At 42.9% G+C, this 18,950-nt stretch overlaps 1 long non-coding RNA gene across 3 annotated transcripts in view; it reads left to right on the plus strand.

The window, feature by feature from the left end:
- Window positions 1-5,474: 5,474 nt before the first annotated feature.
- Window positions 5,475-18,950, plus strand: part of LOC119863250 — a 43,725-nt gene continuing 30,249 nt past the window's right edge. For 2 of the 3 annotated variants that reach the window (XR_005295540.2, XR_006277972.1), the window contains exons 1-3: window positions 5,476-5,585; window positions 7,497-7,652; window positions 7,733-7,875. This is a non-coding gene — a long non-coding RNA (uncharacterized LOC119863250). Of the gene's footprint in view, window positions 5,586-7,496; window positions 7,653-7,732; window positions 7,876-9,275; window positions 10,895-18,950 lie in introns of those variants that run through there. The other variant, XR_006277971.1, reaches the window with a different exon arrangement.

Genomic DNA, 18,950 nt, shown 5'->3' on the forward strand with positions numbered 1-18,950 from the left:
CACAGCTGGATTTCAGCTTCAGATTGCTGCTTCTAGGCATCCCTGATCCTTATGGTCCCACGCTGTGCCCCTCTAATAGCCCTGGTCTCTGGCTGTTCAAATTTGCTGAGCCTCAGGTCCAGCCCTGAGTGAAACTTTCACCCTTCCTTTCACAAATATTATGGAGTGTACAGCATGCGGCTATAAGCATAGGAATATTGTCATCAGCCAGGTCCAGCCTCAGGCAGCACCACTAGGCAGCGCCAGTGGGCCTTTAAACATCCAAAAGCACACTCAGTCATTCTGCACTTGCTCAGTCTGTTGTTGAACCACGCCTTGCTGCTGTCAAGTTGCCCCATGTATGGTTTCATAAGCCATGGCATTAAGGGGTAGGTAGAGTCTCCCTGCATCACAATGGGCATTTCGACTTCCCCGACAGTGATCTTCTGGTCCGGGAAGAAAGTCCCTGCTTGCAGCTTCCTGAACAGGTTAGTGTTCCGAAAGATGCATGCATCATGCACCTTTCCAGACGAGCCTATGTTAATGTCTGTGAAATGCCCACGGTGATCCACAAGCACTTGGAGAACCATAGAGAAATAACCCTTCCGATTAATGTACTCAATGGCTAGGTGGTCTGGTGCCAGAATTGGAATATGCATGCCATCTATTGCCCCTCCGCAGTTAGGGAAGCCATTTATGCAATGCCATCCACAATGATACGCACGTTATCCAGAGTCACAGTCTTTCGGAACAGGATGCGATTAATGGCCCTGCACACTTCCGTCAACATAAGTCCAATGGTTGACTTTTCCACTCCGAACTGGTTAGCAACCGATTAGTAGCAGTCTGGAGTAGCCAGCTTCCACAGTGCAATCACCACACACTTCTCCAATGACAGGGCAGCTCTCATTCTTGTGTCCTTGCGTCAAAGGACTGGGCTAGCTCATCACACAGTCCCATAAATTTGGCTTTCCTCATCTGAAAGTTCTACAGCCACTGCTTGTCATCCCAGACATGCATGATGATGTGATCTCAGCACTCTGTGCTTGTTTTCTGAGCCCAAAAGCAGCGTTCCACTGTGTTCAGTACCTCTGTGAATGCCACAAGCAATCTTGTGTCATAGCTACTATGCGTGGAGAGATCAGTGTTGAACTCCTCTTGCCTTTGTAGTTTAAGGAATAACTCCACTGCCACTCCTGACATTTTAGTGAGAGCAAGCAGCATATTGGTCAACAGTGCGGGATTCATTTCTGCAGACTGAAGAGGCAAAGCACGCAGTACACAACCGTTGAAAGATGGCGCCAAATGCGGATGGAAGCACAGAGATTGCTGGGATCTCACAGGGCATTGGGACAGGACCCAGGATGCCCTGCAACCCCCTCCACCTTCCCACAATTCTTAGTGGTCAAAGAGGAGGAGATGCTCTGTGGGATAGTTTCCCACAGTGCACCGTTCCAAATACCACTGCAAGTACAGCAAGTGTGAACACACTATTGTGCAGGCAGCTGACAGGGTGAACACACAACAGCAGTTTCCCTTCAGGGCTCTCTGAGCGTCGCTGTAACTGCCGGAGATGTAACTCTGCCAGTGTAGACATACCCTCAGATGACGTTAAAGATAACTTCCCTTTTGGGGGAAAAGAGAAGTCAGTTGAGATGGGCTGGAGCAGTCATTGTTGCTGTTGTTGTTAAAGTCTGATCCTGTTCATTGGCTCAAAGACAAAACAAGACAAACACAAAGAGTGGAGAGAAAAGAACAGCATCGACAGAAAATGTAGCTTCTGTGCCTGGAATTGACCCTCGCTAATGGAAAAACACGGACACAACACGTAGTCTTATCAGTCACTGTGAGTATCTCTACACTGTGATAAAACATGGCACAGCTGCTGTTGGGCTGGATCAGCTAACTTGGGCTCAGGTTGCAGGGCTATAAAATGGTAATGTAGACATTTGGGCTTGGGCTGAAGTCTGGGCTCTGGGACCCTCCCCCCATGCAATGTTTCAGAGCCCAAGCTGCAACCCAAGCCCAAAGGTCTACATTGCAGTTTAATAGCCCTGCAGGCCAGGTCCCGCAAGCCTGAGTCAGTTGATGTGAGTCTTTTATTAAAGTGTAGATATACCCTCTGAGACCTGGCAAACTTATACCAGCATCAGGATCATTTGGAGATTGCTTTTAGCTGCCTCTTTCTGGTCACAGGCTTACAACAGTATAGCAAAATGTGCAGTTGTGGCTGGCTAAGCCAGATTCTGGGAGTAAAAGAAACAAGAGAGGAAAGAGAAGAAATAAGGTAGAGAAGAAAAAGGACACATGGGAAGTGGGGAGAGAGAGACAAAGTCTCACACTGCAGGTGGTATGTGGAATTCAGCCAGAGCCTGTAGAGGTGGTAGTGTCATTTGGGTTCCTTTCTCTGGCCCGGATCTGAATCAGGATGATGAAGGCCCAGGATCTCAAGATACTGTGGGAACCATAGCCATGAGAAGCTCACTCCAAGAGCCAATTTTTAGGCCGCAAAGTCTCTTTCTTTAAGGACCCCAAAAGGGAGTGGTGAGTGGAATAGCACATCCCCTCATTATTTTGTTCACCAATTAGGCCTAATTTTTGACATCAACACTCACTTTTTAGACGTGAGCTCACGATCAGGGTAAATTTGTAGGCCCAAACACATGCTGAAAAGGTTTGTTATAATAGCAAACTGTAAAATAAAACAATGGTAAGAACATTCAAAAGTTTAGGTTTTCATAAAAATGCTAACTTGCATGTTACATACACTATATTGTCTGGAATATAGATATAGTCTATATTCTACATGTTAGAATCTTGTCAAACCTTGGAATTAGTTTCTATGCATAGATGACATCATAGAAATAGAACTGGAAAAGACCTCGAGAGGTCATCTAGTCCAGTCCCCTGCACTCAAGGCAGGGCTAAGTATTATCTAGACCCCCTGACAGGTGTTTGTCCAACCTGCTCTTAAAAATCACCAATGATGGAGATTCCACTACCTCCCTAGGCAATTTATTCCAGTGCTTAAACACTCTGACAGGAAGTTTTTCCTAATGTCCAGCCTAAACCCCCTTGCTGCAATTTAAGCCCATTGCTTCTTGTCCTATCCTCAGAGGTTAAGAAGAACAATTTTTCTCCCGCCTCCTTGTAACAACCTTTTATGTACTTGAAAACTGTTATCATGTCCCCTCTCAGTCTTCTCTTCTTCAGACTAAACAAACCCAGTGTTTTCAATCTTCCCTCATAGGTCATGTTTTCTAGACCTTTAATCATTTTTGTTCTTCTGACATGGAGTAGGCCAGCAATTGATTACTCCAAGTGATTATGGTTTTGCCTACTTTGTAGTCAGTTTGTGCAAGTTTAGGATCACAGATCAAGAAAAACTCCAAGACAATATTGTTCTTCTTTTGAATCATTGAGTCCCAATCAGAATTAAAATTGAGCCCTCATTCCAAATCCTGACTGGTTACTTTTAAATCTTCAGAGATCGATTACAGGATTTGGCATAGTGACCTAGACACATCACCTGATAAATCACTATCTTAATATTTTTAAAACCATGTGCGAGTGATTCAGAATGAATTAACTATCAGTTGATCTGCATACAAATTGAATCTGAATCTGGTATTTCTCCCACCCCTAGTTATGAATATGGAAACTCTCTCCCCCGCTCCCCTAGCTGTGCTATGAAGGTATGTGCAGCTAAACAAACCTAGTTGGTTAACTATTTGTGGGAGCCTGTAAGAAACTGAACTATACTTTGTTGAGAATAATCAAAGGAAATAGGGGTTCATTGTTCTTGTTATTGGGTTTTTATTTCAATTATATCACAGACACTTTAATTCTTGACCTGGAAGAAGGACAAGGAAGTCTCAGATTCTTATTTTCTCGGAGTTACCATGTGCCATAGATAGCTGAGATCTCAGAGTGTACCAATTATGAAACAAAGCATAGTGGGGGCTTCTGTCTGTCATGAGAACCCAGAGCCATAGCTTCACTTGAACTGGGTGCCAGTCTCACCCAATGAAGCAAGAGCATCTCACACTAGAGACCATTCATCCATAAGCCTCTTCTTTTTCCTGACAGCTCCTTCTTCCCTGTTACCTGGTCTAGTCTTTCCCCTCTTGCTTCACCCTTGAAGAGCTGCTCCAGCAGTCATCTCTGTGAAGAAATAAAGAGGCAAGAATCGGGGGAAATAAATCTGTCTCTCTCTCTCCTGCCTCTGGCTGGAATTTAGTAGCTCTGGATTTATCATTATACAGCTACCAGTTTGTCTTGTCTGCTTTTGAGTGATTAGGAAATCTGATCTATATGAGTCTGGAGCTTTCTAATATTCTCATACGGGAGCTATCTATATGCAAATATCCTCCCTCCCCCCCATAAGAGTAGGCAGGTTGTTGGCTATCTCAGCAGAGTAATATGCCACTAAAGGGATGCATGGAAACAGAACTACTCTCACCCCCTGTGGTGGTCCTCCCTGTGAGTCATCACAGTTGAGACATATTGGCAGGCTATTATGGAGAAGCTTGCATTGTTACAAATAGTGCTTTACCTATTTTGTGGCTAGAGAACTTCATTTCCCACGCCTGTCAAACAGACTGTCATCTTTCAGAAGCACTACATTCACTAAAACAAAAACAAACAAAAAACACTAAAGGAGGGAAAAAATCAATAAACTGAAGTTGTCTGCATAATATCAATCTGAAGCTGTATTCTAGAAAGCTTGAAGATATGCATGAGATAAAAAAGATGGAAGGGATAAAGATAAGACACAAACCATGTCTGGAAATAAGTCATGGGAAATAAAAGCATGTGATGCAACTTGAGAAACTTAAAAAGAAAGAGATCTTGTTTCTTTCTGATCTGCTTCTCTAAGTGAATGGATAAAACAGAAATAAATGGGTATTTTTCACAGGGAAAGTGTAATTATAATCACATGGCATTTTAAAGTCAAATTTTTCAGTCCTTGTTCCTTAACTTGTCACTAAACACCATAATTTTCAACAGTAAATTAATTAAGCTGCACAGATAGAATAACAGTGAGATGGTAAGAACTATATTGTAACTCTTTTGATTTTAAAGGGACTCTGCCAAGATCGGTGCACCCCTATTATTGTGCCTAGGCAATGTGGAGTTAAAACTCTTTCTTTCTCAATTAGATGCCCCTGCAAAGGGTCTTGGGACACCAGAGGAATGCAACCTCCTAATGCTACTAGCTGCAAGAAATCTGCCTGCAATGTGAAAAGGAGTACTTGTGGCACCTTAGAGACTAACAAATTTATTTGAGCATAAGCTTTTGTGAGCTACAGCTCACTTCATCGGATGCATTCCTGTAGCTCACGAAAGCTTATGCTCAAATAAATTTGTTAGTCTCTAAGGTGCCACAAGTACTCCTTTTCTTTTTGCGAATACAGACTAACACGGCTGCTACTCTGATGCCTGCAATGCTTAATTGAGCAGCTTAATAAGCAACAAGCACCTGATTCCTGGTATGCATAGAGTAATAGGGAAGATACTTACAAGAACTTAAGGTTTGCGAACAATGTTTACTTAAGGTTTTGAAAGCTTTTTTAGGGCCTTGTTTGTAGGAGTTTTATTCTTTTGTGAGTACTTGGTGGATGAATTCTAAACAATTGAACTAAAATCACCTGTGCAGCTTTACCTCTCCTTTGAGCTATATTATAGAGTCCATTATGGTTCAGAGGCTGTTGGTCACAGATTCACAAATCTATTGATTTAAATAGAAGTTACGAGCCTAAATACCTTTGTGGATCTGGTCCAGTGAATCGTCCAGATATTCCTCGTGTTATTTAGTCTTTACTGCTTGTAATAAACTCTCAGAAGTTTTCACCATAGATCCCTCTTTATCACTTGTGTATATAACATCCTCAGGAATTCTGTTTAACTTACAACTTCAGCTGCTTTGCTATGTTCAAATGGCTATTTGGGTTTTTTTTTTATCATAAAAATAGCAGGAACAATTTTTTTTTCATTTGAGTTATTAGGTCACATCTTTAAAAACAGTTAAACTTTAGAAGCTGAGGCTTTACTGGTGAGTGTTTCTCAAGAGGGAGTTTGCCAGCTTTGAAATTTAAACTTCCCCTGCCGCTCCAACTCCAGTCATAGGATCTGAATCTGCCTCTGGAGATATCAAAGGCAAAACTCTAGGGAGTTAAAAGGAAACTGGCTGATGCTCCAAGTTTCAGATCGTGCAAGCTATTTAGGTTGCAGTGTATATATCTTCACTTTTGTGCAGATGAAATATTCCATTTCTATCAGGTTGTAGTTACTGCCTGCAGCATAGGGGTGCTATTGTAGAGATAATAGGGTAACAGCTAGGGGTTTTGTACTTATATTGGCCTCAGTCCTGCAAGCGGATCCACTTAGGAAGCCTTTGCACCTCAATAGAGCATCGCTGACTTTAATGGGGATCCAAAATGTGTTTGTGTGACTTCAGCTGCAGGTTTGGGTTCACAGTGTAGAATTTTGTGTGTTAAAACAAGTAGAGTTGAGCAGCTGTAGTTCTCACAATTTTATAGTGTATTTTTTCTCTTTTCTGCTTTAATTTTCTTGCTTTTTTAAATTAAATGTAAAAGACTATCTTGCTGCAAAATTAAGGTTATAAATTTGCACTTCCTAACTTTTATGCTTAAAATATAAGGTTGTAATAGTTTGTTTTTTCACCTAAACTGTGTAATATAGTAATTCCATTACAAATCAGTAGAGATGGCTGAAATATTTATAACAAATACTGTTTCCAAATATGCAAAATACCTTTAAATTAAAATATATATAAACTAGTAAAAATTCAAAGATGTATGATGATGTTTCCTAGAGGAAAATGTTTTGGGTTTTTTTGCTCTGACTGAGCAATCTTTCTGTGACTTTTTTTACAATTTTAAGCTGGTTTGGTTAGTTATTGGTCACAAGTCACATGGTATTGGTTCTGAATCTATGATTGGCAGAGCTTACCCCACATCCTCAGGACAGTTAACTTAATGGAAGCCATTTTAATCCATTTACTTAGAAATAGTAGCTGTGTATTTGTTTTGACCCAGTAAGCAACAAAACAACTGTCAGTAGCAGGAAATGCCTGTGTGCTACTCCTTCATAGATTCATCGATATTAAGGTCAGAAGGGACCATTCTGATCATCTAGTCTGACCTCCTGCACAATGCAGGCCATATCCCACATATTTTATAATTGTCCTCTTCCCAAAACAATACTTTATTTTAGGGGCATCAAATGTCTTGGTTTCCTGGGATTTATCCAGTTTAGAGGGGCTGTTTTGATTGGTTTTAATTAAGCCATCCCTGTTTGTCCCAGTTTCATAGAAACCCTGAGAGATCTATGTATCTCTTCCCACTGGACCAGCTCCTGACAGAGGGGTCAAGGAGGGGAGCAGCTCCAAACCCAGCAGCCCTCCTTCTAGAACAAGAGCATGAGCTGCTGCTGCTGTTCTCACAAAAGGTGAGGGAGTGTCAAAGTGACTGTTGGGCTGCTGCATTTTTAAGGGAAGAGGACTAATGGGCTGGAGCTGATGCAGTTTGACAAGAGGGAATGGAGAACTATTGAGCACAGCAGCAGCTAGGGGTAGAAAGGAATGAGAGAGGCTGAGGGCCCCCACTCCTGGCAGCAAGGACTAGGAGGAGTAAAGTCCCCACAAACGGGTAGGCATCTGATTTTAAAGGGGGGCCTACAGCCATGGATTCAGGAAGGTTACAGTTTGTGGGTGTTTGTTTTTGAGCAGTGATGGATGACAAAGTCAAGTCAGCAGCCTTGCATAAAGAAGCGGGAATTGTTTGGTTGGATGGGATCCTCGTGACCTGCAGATAAGTTTCCAGGCTCTGAACTTTCAAAGGCATCTTCCTTCATGAGATCTGTGTGTGCTTGGTGAGTTGAGGATAATTTTACAGCATGGTTTTACATATAGTTCAGCATTGGCATTTGTAGTCTGGGTGTACTGATGCTGGGGTTTGCTTGCTGAAGTATGCACAAATCAGTAACTTTTTAGATCAGTGGTGTCCAGCCTGCAGTCCAGGAACACTTTGTGGCTCTCAGGGTTCTGAATTGTGGCCCTTGAGGATGAATGTAGTAAGAAAAAAATTCTATATTTGATTATGACTTGAAAATGTGCTCCCTGAGCCATACCCTGCCACTTTTAAACTTAAGTATTGGAACCCATCTTATCACTACAGAGAGGAGATATAAGCCACCCCTTCCTGAAATGCCTATGCCAGGAGCAGTTGTTTTCTCCCCCCCCACCCCACATCAGTGCTCAGTCAACTGCTGGAGTGGCCACCTGTGGCATTTCAGAGGATAAAGAAGAGAGTAGTTTTGGCTGTATTATAGCCTGCTTAGCTACAGGAGCCCCTGGGACAGCAGAACAAGAACTTAACTGGCTCTGCCTGATTTTAGGGGAGCACCTACCACAGGATGGCTCCTTCCCCTGACCAGCCAGCCACTCATGGCAGCCCAGAAGAGAGAAAAGGAGAAGCTGAGAACCAAAAGCTGGTTATGACTCCTTGATTATGGACTCAGCCCAGGTTAGAGCTGCTGTAGGCCAGCTGGGCATTATTCTTCCCTCAGAATACCAGTTTAATACTCTCTTATTGCATTATATTGAACATCAGATCATAACCCCTTTGACCACAGACAGTGTACCATTTTACATCTAAATTGTCTCTGAATTATATTGGTGTTTGTAGAAGGGCCCTAATCCTAATTCAAGAGAACTTGAACTTTGAATTTTTGATACTTTTAGTCCAAATTTCTATTATACTGAATTATTTAATTTTATTTTTGTGCATTTAATATGTTTATATGTTTCTTTTTCAACTCAGCCTGCTTCATACCATTATATAGTGCCTGGGCATATAATTTTGTGGTCAGAAAAAAAAGTCTTATAATTCCCCTACACTAAATTTGAAGTCTCTATTTCTAAATAATTTTAAAAATTGGAGACTCGGAGGGGAAATAGCAAGGTATGAATTACTGATTCGTGTGTCAGCAGTCAACCTGAAGGAAGAGCAGCTGTTACTTCTGTCACTCAGTATATTAGAATCTGACTGCCAGTCAGAAATGGAATCCAGACAGTGAAAGATATGGGCAAGGAGACATTTATTTGGCTTACATATGTTTTTTTTTTTTGTATTCAGACTACTCTGGCTAAGTGTGTTAAATTAATATTCCTGTCTACATACTATGCTGGGTTTGAATTATGGTAGATTCACCAAATAATTGGTGTTAGCTTGGTTGCTAATTAACCTAAATTCCACAATTAACTTCTTCAGGTGCTGTTTCTGGAGAGTGGTGGAACCTGCTAGCATTTTCTAAGTGCCAGTGTTCTGTGGAATGTGGATATACCATGTACCTGGAGATACATTGTGCTGCACTTACAAAATAGCATTTCTGTGCTGCCTTAACTTGATATGAATTCTGGGCTGAAATAATTGAAGTTGTCTTCGTTGCCACTTACTTGGGTTCTTAAGTAGGGTTAAATAATTAACGTTGCTTTATTTTTTTATTTCTATTATTAGAGCTCACTGTTTTGATTCCTTCCTCCTATGTGCAATTCTTGCATGTCTTTAGAGTGAATAGTAGCTGATTGCATACTTCCCTTTCTCCTCCAAGAATATTTTCTTTTCCTTCTTATTTTTGAGGTGGACACCAAGATGAGTCTGCTTACATTCTTCCACTATCTCGTGCTAAGGATCAAATATCCCTTCCTCTAACATGAGGATCCACTGTCCCTTCATTTAGAAAAAACATATCCACTTTACTGTAAAAATACTCAATATTGTTTTCTATTTTAAGAACACTTTTTAAAATTAGCCAGTCCAAGCAGAAATGTAATTCTAAAAGGCACCATTTTACACTATTTAAAAATCAGAGGCTTAGGGGAGTATTTTCCTTAATTTTTTTATAGTGTCATTATTTAGCTTGCTCCAGTGTATGCCTCTTATTTTGACATGCCTGGCCTGTTTTGAATGTGCATCCCCTAGTGCACCATTTTATATCTAAATCTTCTCTGAATTATGTTGCCAGGGTTTCTGATGTCTTTATGCAGAAATGTGTAACTTATGCTAACGTAAAATGTTTCTGAACTATTTCAACGATGTCTTGTTCAGCGGGTGCCAAGGAGCCACTGTTTTTTGTTTTTGTTTTTGTTTTTTTTCCCTTTGGTTCTATATTAACTTAATCTAGGGCACACTTGTGCTGCAAACTCCAGCTGAGAAATTAACGGTAGCTCTGCCTATATGGTTACATAGCAGAGCCAATAATGTTGTTCACTAAGAGGAGTTCCTGTTGTCTTTATTCAGTTTTATATATCAGTCACTAGAGGGCAACATTTGACTTCTTTTAGTGGTGAATTGAAACGCTTTAACAAAACATATTTAAGCTCCCATCATGGGTAGCTGAATACAGACCAGGCCCAATACCCACTGAAGTCCGTGCATGATTCCCATTTACTTCACTAACTCCTGTGCAGGCTACATTTGAAATGGAAAACTTAAAAGAAATACTGAAAACAATATCTGAATAATATCTTTCTCACCCTGGAGCTAAGGGTTACATGTTTGTTCTGAGCTAATTTCATTGCACTCACTGTGAGTGGTGTGATGTCAACAACCCTTGTGGAAAAAATATGTCTTAACCTCTGTACTTGGGGCCTGTAGAGGGGACTGTGTGATTGTAAAGGCCTGTTCAGTCAAATCCATTTGTAGGATTAAGGCCTTGGCACAGGGTATTTAGAGCATGGGAGGAACTGATCAAATTGATTTTGAAACTTTATTTGTATGATCAGATTTTCAAACACGTATACAGACAATTGTGTGCTGTTTTGTGCATATAAATATCATGATGACTTTCATTACATACTTATGCAGGCATTTGGCCACTTATGTTTGCAAAATAGCCACTTAAAGTTAGGGTTGCTAGGTGTCCAGTTTTCAACCGGAACGCCTGGTTGAAAAGGGGCCCTCATGGCTCCGGTCAGCACTACCGACCAGGCGATTCAAAGTCCAGTCAGTGGCGCAGCTAGGCTAAGGCAGGCTCCGTGCCTGCCGTGGCTCTAAGCAGCTCCTGGAAGCAGTGGCATGTCCACCCTCTGGCTCCTAAGCATAGGGGCAGCCAGAGGGCTCTGCTGCTGCTCCCACCCCAACCGCCAGCTCCAATTGGCCAGGAACTGCAGCCAATGAGAGCTATGGGGGCAGTGCCTGTGAATGGGGCAGCTTGCAGAGTTGCCTGGCCACGCCTCCACATAGGAGCTGGAGTGGAGACAAGCTGCTGCTTCTGGGAGCTGCCTGAGGTAAGCACTGCTTGGAGCTTGCACCTGCACCCCAAATCCCTTCTTGGAGCACCCTCCTGCACCCCAAATCCTTCATCCCTAGCCCCACCTCAGAGCCCATAAACCCAGCCGGAGCCCTGATTCCACTCCCATCCTTTGAACCCCTCGATCCCAGGCTGGAGCATCCTCCTGCACCCCAATTGCCTCATCCCAGAGCCTCACCCCCAGCCAGAGCCCTCACACTCTTCTGTGCCCCCGCCTATAGCCCCCACCTGCACTGTGAACCCCTCAGCCCCAGCCTGGAGCCCCGTCCTGCACCCCAAACCCCTCATCCCCAGCCCCACCCCAGAGTCCATACCCCCAGCCAGAGCCCTCACCCCAACTCTCTGAGCCAGCCTGGTGAAAATGAGTGAGTGAGGGTTGGGAAAGGGAATGACAGAGGGAGGAGGGGGATGGAGTGAGCAGGGGTGGGGCCTCAAAAGAGGGAAGGGACTGGAGCAAGGGTGTAGGTTTTGTGCGAGTATAAAGTTGGCAACTCTACTTAGCGTACTCAGTCAGAATACTCCTAGTCATAACATAGAAATACACATTTGTGCCTGGAAAGTGTTTTATACACAGCATTGAAAATCTGCCCCAATATTTAATTTTGTGCATCTACACTGGTGATTATTTGGGGTAAGAATATTTACAGTAGCTTTCCAGACCAGTTTCCAAATTATTTTTGTTTTAGAATAGTTTTATTTTCCAAAATATGTTGTTGTTATTAGGAAATATTTTGGTCAGTTTCTTTGACCTAACAATGTTTTAATAATATCTTCCCAGACTAGTGGAGTAGCATACCAGTGGATTAATAATACCGTGTACTTTGGACTTATTCAGCATTTAATATGATCTGAAAGCACTTTTTTCACACTCAGCATTGCAGTAGCCTATTTTACAGAAGAAGTCAAATCCCCAAGTATTTGAATGACTTTCTTAGGATCACATGAATTAGAGGTGTATTGGGGATCTAAGTGCTGATTTCCACCCAGTACATTTATCACATCTTGTACCTGGATTAGAGTACAGAGGACAAAGCCAAGGAAAAAGTGGCTTCTATTTATGTATTTCATTTTGGTATTCTAATCTTGAGTTTGCCTTGCTAAGAGAGTGGAGGCAGATAGAATTTGACTGGCCCCAAAAGACATTTAATGTAATACTCTGATGGGAATACCCAATTGTATGTTGTTTTCAAATGCATGCATATTTTATACCACTGATTCACAATTTAATTCATAATAATAGTTGTCTATAAAAGGCAAATCTCATAACTGAGCCAGCCAAAATCCGCTTGATAGCTTTAGCTGGAGATCCCTTCTAAATTATCCATCGATCTTCTACTTCCCCATCCTACAATCAGAATAATGACAGCACTGACAAGTGTTGGCTTTGATTAAGTTAATGATTCTTCATTGACTGGTTATAAGGTGTGCTCTATTAATTGTTGTTGCATAATTGCAGCATCAAAACTCTGTACACTTACAGTATAATAAAAACTGCAGCATCAAAACTGTCCTTATGCTTACAATATAATAAATCATCCAGACAAGTGTTGGCCAGATTTTTAATATAAACACACCCATATGTCTTGGGTTTCAATAACTAAACCAAAAATAAGACCAATCTAATTGTTGAGGAGACATGAGTTACTACTGTGTTTTCTTACCCATTGCACATATGACAAGTTTACTGGATTGTTGAGTGAGCTGAATGCTAAGGACAGCTATCGGACAATGCGTACTTTGTGTTCAGCAGAGCAAAGTGTGCTCTTCTCTTCTGATCACAGGATGATTAAAAAAATTCAAAGTTTCCAAAAACTCAACTTTAATCTGACAACAAACAATTTGCTCTTTTAATTGGCTATTTTCTGGATGGAAAACACAAATGAAAATGGGTGTTAATGCTGTAATTTAATCACACATTCTTTGAAACACAATGTCGTCTTTGCAAAATATATACATAGAGGAAATGATGGAAACTTTTTAGAATTTAGTTTCCAAGGTATTGGCAATTGGTTTAGGGATTACGGTGTCTCTCTGAGAGTACCTACAAAGGAAAAATCAACTTCTGGTGACCATTTCTTGAGCAGAACTTGTCCGTCTTGTCTTAGCAAAAGGTGATGCAATGCTCTTTGAGTAGTTTGTGGTTCCAACACACAATCATTTGCTATCTTTCCTCTTTTATTTTTATGCAGAAACTGAGGGGAGATGTTGTAGGTATGATGAGGGAAATGAAGTGATATCAAACTGCCTAAAATATTCAAGTTAATTAAAATACAGCAGGAGAAGGTATAAACACACCATAGATAGTATGTATTGTATTTTAAACTTGTTCCCTATAACTTATGTTTTTGCTATAAATTGACAATGAAATCACATTGGCTAACTTTCCGGAGGTATCTCTTTATCTAAGTATTTTGATTGTAATATCTGAGCACCAAGGATGAAATTCTGACCCCAATGAAGTCAGTGACAAAACTCCCATTAATATCAATGGGGGAGAATTTCACCCTAAATATCCTGTGGAGATAGCAGAGGCCAGAGTGCATCAATTATATATAAGGCCTTACTTGAATTGCAGGATGATTGTCAAATAATTGCAGCTGAGTTACGGACAAGACATGGAAAACCACAATAAAGTAATAATGGACCTTTATTAAATGCGGTAATTTGAAAAAGCCACAGCAGACCTATATGTTTAAGAAAAATTTGCTAGAACAATATAAACACTCAAGTATTATTTTATGCTTGCTAATTTTTTTGATAGCTGGATATTTTGCTGCAACTATATTACAGTTATTAATGTGTGGGACTGGTGGCGGGAGCCTTGCCATGCTTGGGATTGACATTGGGACCCCATCAGTCAGCCGCCTGGAGCTGACAGCAGGAGCCCCCCATGCACGGGGCTGACAGCAGGAGCCCGGCCGCCAGCCACTGAGGCTGAGAGAGGGAGCCCCACCATGTGTGAGGCTGACAGTGGGACCCTGTATGGAAGATAACTACTCAATTACAATACCCCTATAAGTAAATTGTTAATTACAACTGTCCCCATTCTACAATTGGGGAAACTGAGGCAGAGTTGATGATTTGCCCAAGGAGTCAGTTGATTTTAGAGATCAGGAGTTTTCTATTCTAATTGCTGTCCACAGAACAACACACCTCTCTCCCAAAGAATAGTCTGCTACAGGTTTTCATTTATTTTATTTGTCCTATTGTCACAAATAAGCAAAACAACTGAAATTACACCAGTCTAGACTCTAATACATAATGGCTTCATGCTATCTGCCACTTTGAATTTGACATTAAAATTTAATAACTTCTCTGACTGCTTGTTGGCCACTGTAAGGCTGCAAAGGGTGGTTGATGAAGGAAAATAAGTTGTAAGAAGCTTATTCACACCTTTCCCCCCCCCCCTCGCCAGAAAATCAAATTATAGCAGGTGAGCATCAGTATAGGAAAAAAAGGAGGGAGCAATAACATTGATCTAGGAACATAGTAAGATCAAATGCAGCATGGAGTGGGTAGTAATGTCAAGAACTGAGGTTGGAAAAAAATTATAGAACAGAGGGGGTGTATGTGGGGGAAAAAGCGTGGCAAAATATGGGAAGACACTAAGCTGGGGGGAGAGGTAGATACACTGGAGGGTAGGGATAGTGTCCAGAGTGACCTAGACAAATGGGAGGATTAGGTCAAAAGAAATCTGATGAGGTTCAACAAGGACAAGTGCAGAGTCCTGCACTTAGAACGGAAGAATCCCATGTACTGCTACAGGCTGGGGACCGACTGGCTAAGCGGCAGTTCTGCAGAAAAGGACCTGAGGATTACAGAGGACGAGAAGCTGGCTATGAGTCAACAGTGTGCCCTTGTTGCCAAGAAGGCTAACTGCATATTGGGCTGCATTAGTAGGAGCATTGCCAGCCGGTCGAGGGAAGTGATTATTCGGCACTAGAAAGGCCACATCTGAAGTACTGCGTCCAGTTTTGGGTCCCCCCCCACTACAGAAAGGATATGAACAAATTGGAGAGAGTCCAGAGGAGGGCAACGAAAATGGTTAGGGGGCTGGGGCACATGACCTATGGGGAGAGGCTGAGGGAACTGTGCTTATTTAGTCTGTCAAAGAGAAGGTGGGGGGAAGGATTTGATAGCAGCCTTCAACTACCTGAAGTGGGTTCCAAAAAGGATAGAGTTAGGCTGTTCTCAGTGGTGGCAGATGACAGAACAAGGAGAAATGGTCTCGGGTTGCAGTGGGGAAGGTCTAGGTTGGATATTAGGAAAAACTATTCACAAGGAGGGTGGTGAAGCACTGGAATGCGTTGCCTAGGGAGGTGGTGGAATCTCCTTCCTTAGAAGTTTTTAAGGCCCCGCTTGACAAAGCCCTGGCTGTGATGATTTAATTGGGTTTGGTCCTGCTTTGAGCAGGGAGTTGGACTAGATGACCTCCTGAGGTTTCTTCCAACTCTAATCTTCTATGATTCTATGTAGTACTTATGGGTAAGGCTAAGATTTTGTCACGGTTATTTTTAGTAAAAGTCATGGACAGGACCTGGGGTCACGGGCAATAAAAAAAAAAAATCACAGAAGGCATGACCTGTCTGTGACTTTTGCTGCTGCGGCTCCATGGTTTTCCCCCTACCACTGTGGTGGGCGGGAGCTGTGGGGTTCCCCCTCTGCCCTCGGCAGTTGGAAGCTGCAAGGGGGCCCCCCTCCACGCATTTTGCTGGAAGCTGCAGGGTGACCATGTTTCCTAAAGAGAAAACGGAACACCCCAGCTGCTCACCTGAGGCATCCTCCTTCCCATTCCCCTGCGTGAGGCTGTTGCCGGTCGCTGGAACCCTGAGGGGAGTCCCCCTCAGAAGTCTGTCACCGGAACCTTGCAGGGGGCCCCTCTGTCACTGGAACCCTGCCAAGGCCCCGCTGGCTGCCAGCTCCAGAGTCCTGTAGCTCCTGGGGCAGAAGCGGAGAATGTCACTGGAAGTCTCTGGAAGTCACAGAATCCGTGACCTCTGTGACATAAATGTAGCCTTATTTATGGGGCCAAGAAAGGTTTAAAACAGGGGTTCTCAGACTTTTGTACTGGTGACCCCTTTCATACAGCAAGCCTCTGAGTGAGACACCCCCCCCAATACATTAAAAATACTTTAACACCATTATAAATGCTGGAGGCAAAGTGGAGTTGGGGTGGAGGCTGACAGCTCGTGACCCCCATGTAATAATCCTCAAGACCCCCTGAGGGGTCCTGACCCCCTGTTTGAGAACCCCTAGTTTAAGAGAAGGGAAGAAAAGGTGTCAGGGAGAGAATGGGATCTTGACAACTAAGGGCTTGTCTACACAGGAGCATCCAGAAAAATTAATCCAAATTAACTAAAGGTGTGAATTTGAAGTGGATTAGTTAAATGGCATTAAACTCCTGTGTGAACCGCCTCCTTCATCCAATGTAAATTAAACTAAACAGAATTAAGGCCACTTTCATTCTGAACAACAGCATCCACAGAGGGACTTAATGTTATTTAACTAATCCACTTTCAATTCACACCTTTAGTTAATTTGGATTAATTTTCCTGGATGTCCCCGTGTAGAACATGTAGAGTGTGGCAGTTTAAAAAAAAATGGTAGCATGGAAATGAGTGGGAGGCAACACAGCATGACACATACTATTTTTGTTGTTGTTGATGATGCTATTGGGATTTTCATTTTTATTGTTTTTTCAGCTTCTCAAATGTTCCTTTCCGAAGTATCTTCTGATTTGCTACTTTTTTGATTCTTTCCCTATTAGATGATTAAACTCTTCCTTCATCTTTCAATTTGTAATCACATCTGATTGTTCATTGCAACCCTATAAATGTATTAGTTCAATGCAAAGAGTAGTCAAGAAATTCTCAGCAGCACTTCTTGCTTTTTACTTTAGAATAAGGGCGAGGAGATGAGACTTTTAAGTGTGGTTTCTGTAATTATCACATTATGATATAGTAATTGTGGTTTGGAATCAAGGGGTTTCCATTGTGGTGATGTCAATATATCAATTTAAAGGCATATGAAATATACATTACATTTTAGTGCAGGGCTTTTCATCCATATGATCCAAAGGTGCTTGATAGCTATTTACATAAAGCATCACTGCAGCTTCCCTTGGTGTAGAACTTGAACCAAAGAAAAGCTAGAATACATCCCTCCATCTACAAAAAGTCATGCTTTTGGCATGCTTACAATACTGGAACCTTAAATCCCATTTGTCTTTTAATGGGATCTTCTTATTAAAAAAAAAATTGACTGTACAGGGCAGAAAACTCCCTTCAGGAGAGGTGGAATTTTAAAGCTGTTTGTGACTAAAATTTCTGTCTTGGTCAGCTGGATCCCCTACTAGACTTAATGGTATTAACAGATGTACCTTATGAGGAAGACATCCCTACCAGGTTTTGAACCTGGTTGTTCTAGGGATCCTGTGTTTCATAGAACAAAAGACTTGCCAAACTGGACTTGTGTTGTATCTCTGACTGGCTGGTACCAGCAGTTTTAGAGGAAGATATGAGAAACCCTGAAGTAGACAGTTATGGAATAACCTGTTGACAGGGAATGTTTCTTCCTAGACCTTATGTAACAAAGCCGCTCTATTCTCCTCATCTGGGTTTGCTGCCATGACTTACTTTGCTGCCATGACTTACTTACTGTGGCTCTTCTGTTCAGGTCTGCAGTTGCTTCATATGTTAGTATGGGTTGGTTTTTAGAGGTGACTTGGTCCTCCATCTGAATCACAAGTCCTCCTTTTCTGGGGACAGATTCCAAATAACTGCACCCTTTTGGCCTTCTCCAGGCTCTAAATAATTACTTGTGAGTCATCTCTTGGTTTCTAGGCACAGTCCTTTTCTAAGGTTTAGTCATTCATTCACTCCTCAACTCAATACCCTCCACCTCGGGGTGGAGCTGTAGGGGAACCTGGTCCCTGCAGTGGCTGATTAGCCACTGGGCTCACGGGGGCCCTGGCCAACAGGGGGAAGGTTCTGGAAAAAATCTACAGGTGGGCGGCAGAAGCCCGGAGTCCCCTCTGGTGGGTGGGGTGGGAGAAGCCCCTGTGCCCTGATCCCGCTCCCCGCAGAAGCCACGAGTTGGCCGGGGAACCCCACAGTGGCCCCATCTCTCCCCTTCCTCCCCCCCCGCCCAGTAGAAGCTGCAGGTTGGCGGGGAAAGCACCCGACCCCTCTCTCCAGCAGAAGTGCCTGGCAGGTGGTGTGGGAGAAGTACCAGTGCGCCCCCCTCCCCACAAAAGCACAGGGGGTGATGGGAGAAGCCCCAGCACCCAGACCCCCGCTGCAACCCTGGGACTAGAGAAACTTTTACTCCTCACTGTGCCCCAGGGCTGTGGTGTGGGGACAGAGCTTCTCCGGTCTTTGGGCCTCGGGGGTTGGGGGGTGCAGAAAGGAGCAAATGGGTTGCAGAGGGCTGCAGTGGAGGAGTAGAAGGGGGGGAACCTGGGTGGAACAGGGGCGGGCCCCAGAAAGGGGCAGAAAGGGGTGGGGCTGCAGGCAGAAGGAGTGGGGAGGGGCCCCACTTGCTCTCGCCCAGGAAACCTTAAACCGCCTCTGGATGCCTGTTTCTATACTGAGTTGTGGTCCCAGGAACCTAAGCATGCAGTGGCTGCCACTCCA

This window comes from Dermochelys coriacea, chromosome 11 (assembly GCF_009764565.3).
Source record: "Dermochelys coriacea isolate rDerCor1 chromosome 11, rDerCor1.pri.v4, whole genome shotgun sequence".
Lineage (NCBI taxonomy): Eukaryota > Metazoa > Chordata > Testudines > Dermochelyidae > Dermochelys > Dermochelys coriacea.